Source organism: Heterodontus francisci, unplaced genomic scaffold (genome assembly GCF_036365525.1).
Source record: "Heterodontus francisci isolate sHetFra1 unplaced genomic scaffold, sHetFra1.hap1 HAP1_SCAFFOLD_51_1, whole genome shotgun sequence".
Classification (NCBI taxonomy): Eukaryota; Metazoa; Chordata; class Chondrichthyes; order Heterodontiformes; family Heterodontidae; genus Heterodontus; species Heterodontus francisci.
In genome coordinates this window covers 4,144,867-4,154,189 of record NW_027141937.1, presented here as the reverse complement: position 1 = coordinate 4,154,189, position 9,323 = coordinate 4,144,867, and positions in this window count along the sequence as shown.

Genomic DNA, 9,323 nt, shown 5'->3' with positions numbered 1-9,323 from the left:
CCTTGCCAACTTATTTAAACCTGTCATAGCCAAAAACACATCTATCAATTCTCCCCTCACTCTCCTTTGATACCAGCAGAACAGCCCTAGCTTTTCCAACCTAACCTTGTAACTAAAATCCCCCATCCCTGGATCCATTCTGGTAAATCACCTCTGCGTCCTCTCAAGGACCCTCACATTCTTTCAAAAGTCTGCTGAGCAGAACTGGAAGCAACACTCCAATTGGGGCCTAACCAGAGTTTTATAATGGTTCAGCATAACTTCCCTGCTTTTGTACTCAATGCCTCTATTTATAAAGCCCAAGATCCCATATGCTTTGCGAACCACTCTCGCAATATGTCTTGCCACCTTCAAAGATTGATGCTCATGAACCCCAAGTTCCTCTATTCCAGCACACTCTTTAGAACTGTGCCATTAAGTATATATTGCCTCTCCCTATTCCTTTACATCACCTCACACTTGTCACTATTAAACTCCATCTGCCACCTGGCTGCCCATTCTGCTAGCCTATCACTGTCCTGTTGCAGGCAGTTCATATCATCCTCACTGTTTGCCACGCCTCCAAGTTTGGTGTCATCGGCAGACTTTGAGATTCTACTCTGTATTCCAAGATCCAAGTCACTTACCTTTAGCAAAAAAAGCAGTGGTTCGAGCACTGACCCTTAGGGAACACCACTGTCGATTATCCTCCAGTCTGACAAAGAACCATTTAATAAGACTCGCTGTTTTCTGTCCTTAAACCAATTTTCTATCCAATTGGACACTGACCCTCCAATACCACGAACCTCAATTTTGTTAACCGCCCTTTTATGTGGTACCTTGTCAAATCCATATAAACAACATCCACTGCATTCCCTTCATCAACCTGCTCTGTTAGTTCATCAAAAAATGCAGTTAGATTAGTCAAGCATGAACTCCCATTTATAAATCCATGCTCACTCTCCTTAATTAACTCAAACCTCTCCAAGTGACTGTTGACTATTTACCATGATTATTCTTTCTAAAACCTTACCCACCACTGCTGTTAATCTAACTAGCCTGTAGTTACCCAGACAGTCCTTACACCCTTTCTTGAATAAGGGTGTCGCATTTGCCACTGTTTAATCCTCTGGCACCTCCCCCATATCCAGGGAAGATTGGAAGATTATAGCAAGCCCTTCCGTTATCTGCATCCGCATTTCCTTTCGCAACCTGGGATGTGACCCATCCGGACCAGGTGATTTATCTTCCCTAAGCACAGCCAGCCTTTTTAGTACCTCCCTCTCCTAATTTGTACTCTCTCCATTGCCTCTACTCTCTTCACTTCGACTGATATTTTGTCAAATTCCACTTCCTTAGTGATCACTGATACAAAGTACTCATTAAGTAGATTAACATTGCCCTGCACCTCTCAGCTTATATTATCCTTTTTGTCCCTAATAGGCCCTACTCAACCTCTTACTACCCACTTATCATTTACATGCTGCTCGAAGATTTTTGGGTTTCCTTTCATGTTGACTGCCAGTCTATTCTCATAGAAATAGAGAATAAGCAAATATAGAAGATGTAAGTATTTCCCATCCTTGATGAGGTGGAATTTTTTATGTTGTGGGTGGTAATGACTTGGCCCACGAGTGTGGTGGAAGCAGAGACAATCAATGATTTGAAAAGGAAATTGGATGGATACTTGAAGGAAAGAAACTTGCAGGAGGAAAGGGATCGAGCTGGTGAGTGGAACTGACTAGATTGCTCCGGGGAGAGCCAGCATGGACGTGATAGGCCAAACGACCACCTTATGTGCTGTAAATGACTCTGTGTTGTTTCTCAAATTCATTGCACTGGTGCTTGGTAAATAATTTCAAAGTAAATTGTGCAACTGGAAAATCAGAACCAAGGCAAGGGACGCATAAGGAAGCGAAATTGCTGAAACCCAAGATTGAACCAGTGACCTTTAAATCTTCAGTCTAACGCTCTCCCAACTGAGCTATTTCAGCCCAACATTAGCAGTGGCTTGGTGTCCTTGTTTTGGAAGAAAATACATACATTCAAGTTTTCCAAAAAATTAAAGAACACAACATGTGAGTAATATACCCCATTGCTTTCTCAGTACTGATGGATTGTGAAGTGGGAGACAGCCAGAAGTGCCACTGAGCCGCACAGACCCCGAGCTGAGAATGAAATGAGATCAAATTCAATCTTTCATAGTGAGATGCTGCTGAGAGGTAAGAGTCCTGAATCAAAGCGAGACTTGCTCATTTCAAACATTCCCTGTACTCTCTGCTCATGAAGCCTTAAAAAAGGGAAAAACAGAATGGCACTCAAACTCACAACCCTGCCATGAAAAGTCTCATATTCGACTGACAGAACTGTCACTTCTACTCGGTCTCTTATTGGATGGATGCAACTCCAACGCAGGGGTGGCATTCAAATCCTCCCATGGGTCCACATGTCAGACTGAGTTCCACGTTGTGGACTCAAGCAAAGGAAATCTGCTCACTTCCAAAACTATCAGCGAATTGAAGCTGATTCCAATCAATATCATCAGAGGTCAGAACTACCTGGTAAAAAAAGACACTCTGAAGAAGGATCCACAATTATTCAAAGGCATCGACAAAGTGAAAAACAAGAAAATCGATGAGTCAATGCAAGCCAAACAACAGAAACATTCCATTCCATTCCAGTCCAGAACCCAGTCCTGTTGTTTTTGGAGTCAGGTCTCAATTACTGCAACAACTTTATTTTCCCACTTGGCTATCTGCACATTTAGTTCATTACAATTTTGTCGACAAGCTCTTCGAATCTAGTTGTCTGGTCCTCAAGTCAGCTCCGGATGGAAGTCAATTCCACCTTCTGCAAGGCTGAAACCAACAGATAACCTGAATCTAAAAATGCCAGAAGACCAGAGCTCGTCCGGGATTTGAACCCAGGATTTCTCACATGTTAATTAACCACATACCCAACGCAAGAATCATACCCCTAGACCAACGAACCACTGACAGATAAAGTTTTATAAGCTGCTGTGGAATTTCACTGGAACCCCCCAGCCAATCATCCATTTTTTTTCAGATCAAAGCAACATCCTGCAAATGCTGAAATAAAAACAGAAAGTGCTGGAAATTTTTTTTAATTTCCAAAATATACTTTATTCAAAAAAATCTGCAAAAATTACATTGCCAAACAGTTTCAAACAGCACCAAAAAATACAACCATTGCAATGGAGATCAGTTTCCTTCAATACTGTCATGAGTTTCTTCACAACCCTTCCATTTCACAATTGTCGTGCCAATTACAGTTTTACATTTACAGCAAATGAAAATATTAACGATACAGTTCGAGGGGTTTCCCATGGATCCAGCCCCTCAGTTCAGCTTGGTGGGGGGACCTTACACTGTGGTCTTTCCCCATTGAGCCTTTGCTGCGGTTGCCCCAAGCTTTAGTGCGTCCCTCAGCACGTAGTCCTGGACCTTGGAATGTGCCAGTCTGCAACATTCGGTGGTGGACAACTCTTTGCGCTGGAAGACCAGCAAGCTTCCGGCAGACCAAAGGGCATCTTTCACCGAATTGATAGTCCTCCAGCTGTAGTTGATGTTTGTCTCAGTGTGCGTCCCTGGGAACAGCCCGTAGAGCATTGACTCCTGTGTTACAGAGCTGCTTGGGATGAACCTCGACGAAAACCACTGCATCTCTTTCCACACCTGCTTTGCAAAGACACATTCCAGGAGGAGGTGGGCGACCGTCTCTTCCCCACCACAGCCACCGCGGGGGCATTGTGCGGAGGGGGCGAGACTTCGGGTGTGTATGAAGGATCTGACGGTGAGGGCCCTTCTCACCACCAGCCAAGCTACGTCTTGGTGCTTGTTTGAAAGTTCTGGTGATGAGGCATTGCGCCAAATGACTTTGACGGTCTGCTCGGGGAACCATCCGACAGGATCCACCGTCTCCTTTTCCCGTAGGGCCTTGAGGACATTCCATGCAGACCACTGCCTGATGGACCGGTGGTCAAAGGTGTTTTCCCGCAGAAACTGCTCCACGAAGGATAGGTGGTACGGCACGGCCCAACTGCATGGAGCGTTCCGCGGCAATGTGCCCAGGCCCATCCTTCGCAACACCGGGGACAGATAGAACCTCAGCACGTAGTGACACTTGGAGTTTGCGTACTGGAGATCTACACACAGCTTAATGCAGCCGCACACGAAGGTGGTCATCAGGATGAAGGCCACGTTGGGTACATTTTTCCGTCCCTTGTCCAGAGATTTGAACATCGTGTCCCTCCGGACCGGTCCATTTTAGATCCCCAGATGAAGCGGAAAATGGCTCGGGTGACTGCCACGGTGCAGGAGTGGGGTATGGGACAGACCTGCGCCACGTAGAGCAACAACGTGAGCGCCTCGCACCTGATGACCAGGTTCTTACCCACAATGGAGAGAGATCGCTGCCCCCACATGCCCAACTTTTGTCGTACCTTGGCTACTCGCTCCTCCCATGTTTTGGTGCACGCCCCGGCCCTTCCGAACCATATCCCCAGCACCTTCAGGTAATCTGACCTGACGGTCAAGGGGACAAAGGATCGGTCAGCCCAGTTGCCAAAGAACATGGCCTCGCTTTTGCCGTGGTTAACTTTGGCTCCCGAGGCCAGTTCGAACTGGTCGCAGATGCTCATCAGTCTGCGCACGGACAGCGGATCCGAGCAGAAGAGGGCGACATCATCCATGTACAGGGAGGTTTTAACCTGAGTGCCTCCGCTGCCTGGGATTGTCACCCCTCTTATGCTCGCATCCTTCCTAATAGAATCAGCAAAGGGTTCAATACCGCAAACAAACAAGACCGGGGAGAGAGGACAGCCCTGTCTGACTCCAGATTTGATCGGGAAACTTTCCGATTCCCACCCGTTGATTGAGACTGCGCTACTGATGTTTGTGTGGAGCAGTTGGATCCAATTGCAGATTCCCTCCCCAAATCCCATTTTGGAAAGCACGTCCATCATGTAGGTGTGCGATATCCGGTCAAAAGCCTTCTCCTGGTCCAGGCTGATGAGGCAGGTGTCCACCTTCCTGTCCGGTACGTAGGCGATCGTATCCCTGAGTAGCGCGAGACTATCAGAGATCTTCCTGCCGGGTACAGTACAGGTCTGATAGGGGTGAATCACCAACTCCAGATCAGATTTGACTCGACTGGCTATGACTTTGGACCGAATCTTGTAGTCAACATTAAGCAGTGAGATGGGCCGCCAATTTCTGATTTCTGCCCTCTCCCCCTTCTGCTTGTAAATGAGGGTGATGATGCCTTTCCTCATGGATTCTGACATGCTGCCGGCCAGGAGCATACTCTCGTATACTTCCAGCAGGTCCGGGCCGACCCAGTCCCACAGGGCCGAGTACAACTCGACCGGTAAGCCGTCGCTCCCAGGAGTTTTACTCGTCTCGAAGGACTCAACGGCCTTTGTCAGCTCTTCCAGAGTTAGCGGCTTGTCCAGTCCCTCCCTCCTGCTGTCATCTAAGACCTCTGTGATAGATGACAGGAAGGACTGGGAGGCTCTGCTGTCTGTGGGCTTCGCGTCATACAGCCCAGCATAAAAGGATTTGCTGATCCTTAGTATGTCGAACTGCAAAGACGTTAGCGAGCCATCTTCTTCCTTCAGGCTGCTGATAACAGAGCTCTCTCTGTGTACCTTTTGGAAGAAGTAACGCGAGCACGTCTCATCCTGCTCGATGGAGCAGACTCTGGACCGGAAGATGATCTTGGAGGCCTCCTTGGCAAAGAGCGAGGCCTGCTGGCTCTTCACCTCTTGGAGGTCCTCCTTGACCTCGACCCCCATTGACTCCAACCGAAGTAGATTTTGCATAATTTTCTGGAGTCGGGACATTTCCCTCTGTCTCTCTCTCGCCCTCTGAACACCTTTGTGGATGAAGAACCTCTTGATGTTTTCCTTGATCGCTTCCCACCAGTGAACTGGAGACTCAAAGAGGGGTTTCACGGTCCTCCAACCTTTGTAATCCCTTTTGAGTTCCTCAAAGTTCTCTGGGGTCAGCAGTGTAGCATTGAGCTTCCACGTCCCTCTGCCAACCCGCTGGTCGTCCTGTAAGTGACAGTCGGCCAGTAAGAGGCAGTGGTCGGAGAAGAACACCGGCTTGACGTCGGTGGATCCGACCGTGACAGCAAGGGACACAAACAGGAAGTCAATCCTGGAACGGGCAGATCCGTCCGATCTTGACCATGTGTATCTGCGCTGCGCTCTGTCTGCAGGTTTGCTGAAGACGTCGTGCAGTTTGGCATCTTTAACTGTTTCTATTAGGAATCTGGACGTAGCGTCCAGTTTGTTGTCGTCACTGCCGGATCGTCCAGCCGCATGGATGATGCAGTTGAAATCACCGCCTAGGATGACCGGCCTGGACGTCGCCAGCAGCAGTGGGAGCTGCTGGAAGACTGTCAACCGCTCGCTGCGTTGTACCGGGGCATACACGTTGATCAACCGGAGCGGAGCGTTGTTGTGCATCACGTCTGCTACGAGGAGGCGGCCGCCCACCACCTCCTTAACTTCGGAGATGGTGAAATTACCTCCCCGCAGCAGAATACCCAGGCCGGAGGAACGGCAATCATTACCCCCCGACCAGATCGATGGCCCGTGGGACCACCACCGCGAACACTGCCTGTAGGTGCTGAGGTGTGGTATTCCACACTCCTGCAGAAACAGTAGGTCAGCTTTGACCTTGGCAAGGTAATCCAAGGTTGAAACACATCGCGTAGTAGATTTAATGGTATGCACATTAATGGAAGCAATTCTTACACCCATTTTTTAAAAGTTATTTGATGCTTCCCATACCATTTGTCCTTTCTAGTCCCAGTCCTTCGGGATGTTCCTGCATACCCATCGTGTGCGCAAGCAGTTTCACGTGGGTTGGGCTCAGAAAATGTTCCGCCACTCTGGCAGCATCTGTGCTGAGAGAAACACAGTTAACGTTTCAGGGAACTCACCTTTTGTTTCAGCCATCCTTTCAGACTGCTTCTGTCCATCCAATCTCACTTTCTATTCTATCCACATTCTAACCATTCACTGCGTTGCTACATTTTTCATGAATTCCTCATTTCTTTTATTAATGACAATTTTGTATTTCTGGCCTTTGCTTCAGACACCACCACAAGTGGAATCATGTCTCCATCTACCCAATCAAACCACTTCGCTGTGTCCGCACATTGCAATGTTTCTTTAACGCTGACAGACTGTGGAGTTTCTGCTGCTTGATTGCAGTTCTTGCTTCCCGCCAGTAGATGTCACCTCACTCCAATACAGTGAAGTTTACAAATCTGAGAGAGACACAACAGGAAATAATTGTTCACATTGTAGTGAATGTGTGGGATTTAGAAATACCAGGAGTGGAGACGAGTTATTATTGCACTCTGCTATTACATCTTTTATAATGGACTCCAGCATTTTCCCCACGACTGATGTCAGGCTAACCGGTATATAATTCGCTGTTTTCTTTCTGCCTCCTTTTTTAAATAGTGGAGTTACATTAACTACCGTCCAATCCATTGGAACTGTTCCAGAGTCGATAGAATTTTGAAAAAAGACCAGAAATGCATCTGCTATTTCAAGGGCCACTTCCTTAAGTACTCTGGGATGTAGATTATCACCCTGGGGATTTATCGGCCTTCAATCCCATCAATTTCACAAACATTCCCTACTAATACTGATTTCATACAGTTCCTCCTTCTCACTAGACCCTATGTTCCCCAACATTTCTGGGAGATAATTTGTATCCTCCTTTGTGAAGACAGATCCAAAGTATGTATTTAATTGGTCTGCCATTTCTTTGTACGCCATTAGGGCGGCACAGTGGCGCAGTGGTCAGCACCGCAGCTTCACAGCTCCAGGGACCCGGGTTCGATTCCGGATACTGCCTGTGTGGAGTTAGCAAGTTCTCCCTGTGTCTGCGTGGGTTTTCTCTGGGTGCTCCGGTTTCCTCCCACAAGCCAAAAGACTTGCAGGTTGATAGGTAAATTGGCCATTATAAATTGTCCTATAGTATAGGTAGGTGGTAGGGAAATATAGGGACAGGTGGGGATGTGGTAGGAATATGGGATTAGTGCAGGATTAATATAAATGGGTGGTTGATGTTTGGCACAGACTCGGTGGGCCGAAGGGCCTGTTGCAGTGCTGTATATCTAATCTAATCATTATAAATTCCCCCATTTCTGACTGGAAGGGGCCCACATTTGTCTTCACTAATCTTTTTCTCTACACATATCTATAGAAGCTTTTACAGTCAGTTTTTATGTTCTCTGCCAGCTTACGCTCCTACTCTATTTCCCCCTTCTTAATCAATCCTTTTGTCCTCCTCTGCTAAATTCCAAACTGCTCACAATCTTCAGGTTTGCTGCTTGTTCTGGCCATTTTATATTTCTCCTCCTTGGATCTAATACTTTCCTTAATTTCTTTTGTAAGCCACAGTTGAGCCACCCTTCCTGTTTTACTTTTGCACAGACAGGAATGAACAATTGTTGTAATTCATCCATGCGCTCTTTAAATGCTAGCCATTTCCTATCCACTGTCAACCCTTTAAGTAACGTTCCCCAATCTATCATAGCCAACTCCCGCCTCATACCTTCATAGTTTACTTTGTTTAGATTCAGGACCCGAGTCTCGGAATCAACTCTTTCACTCTCCATCTTAATGAAGAATTTTATCATATTATGGGCGCACTTCCCCAAAGGACCCCACACAACAAGATTGTTAACTAATCCTTTCTCATGACACAATATCCAGTCCAGGATGGCCTGTTCTCTAGAGGTGTTTTACACCTCTATCAATTCTCCACTCAATCTCCTTTGATATAGGCAGAATAATCCTAGCTTTTCCAACCTAACCTTGTAACTAAAATCTCCCATCCCTGGATCCATTCCGGTAAATCGCCTGTGCATCCTCTCAAGGACCCTCACATTCTTTCGAAAGTCTGCTGAGCAGAACTGGAAGCAACACTCCAATTGGGGCCTAACCAGAGTTTTATAATGGTTCAGCATAACTTCCCTGCTTTTGTACTCAATGCCTCTATTTATAAAGCCCAAGATCCCATATGCTTTGCTAACCACTCTCGCAATATGTCTTGCCACTTTCAAAGATTGTTGCACATGAACCCCAAGTCCCTCTATTCCAGCACACTCTTTAGAACTGTGCCATTAAGTATATGTTGCCTCTCCCTATTCCTTATGCCAAAATACATCACCTCACACTTGTCACTATTAAATTCCATCTGCCACCTGTCTGCCCATTCTGCTAGCCTATCACTGTCCTGTTGCAGGCAGTTCATATCATCCTCACTGTTTGCCACTCCTCCAAGTTTGGTGTC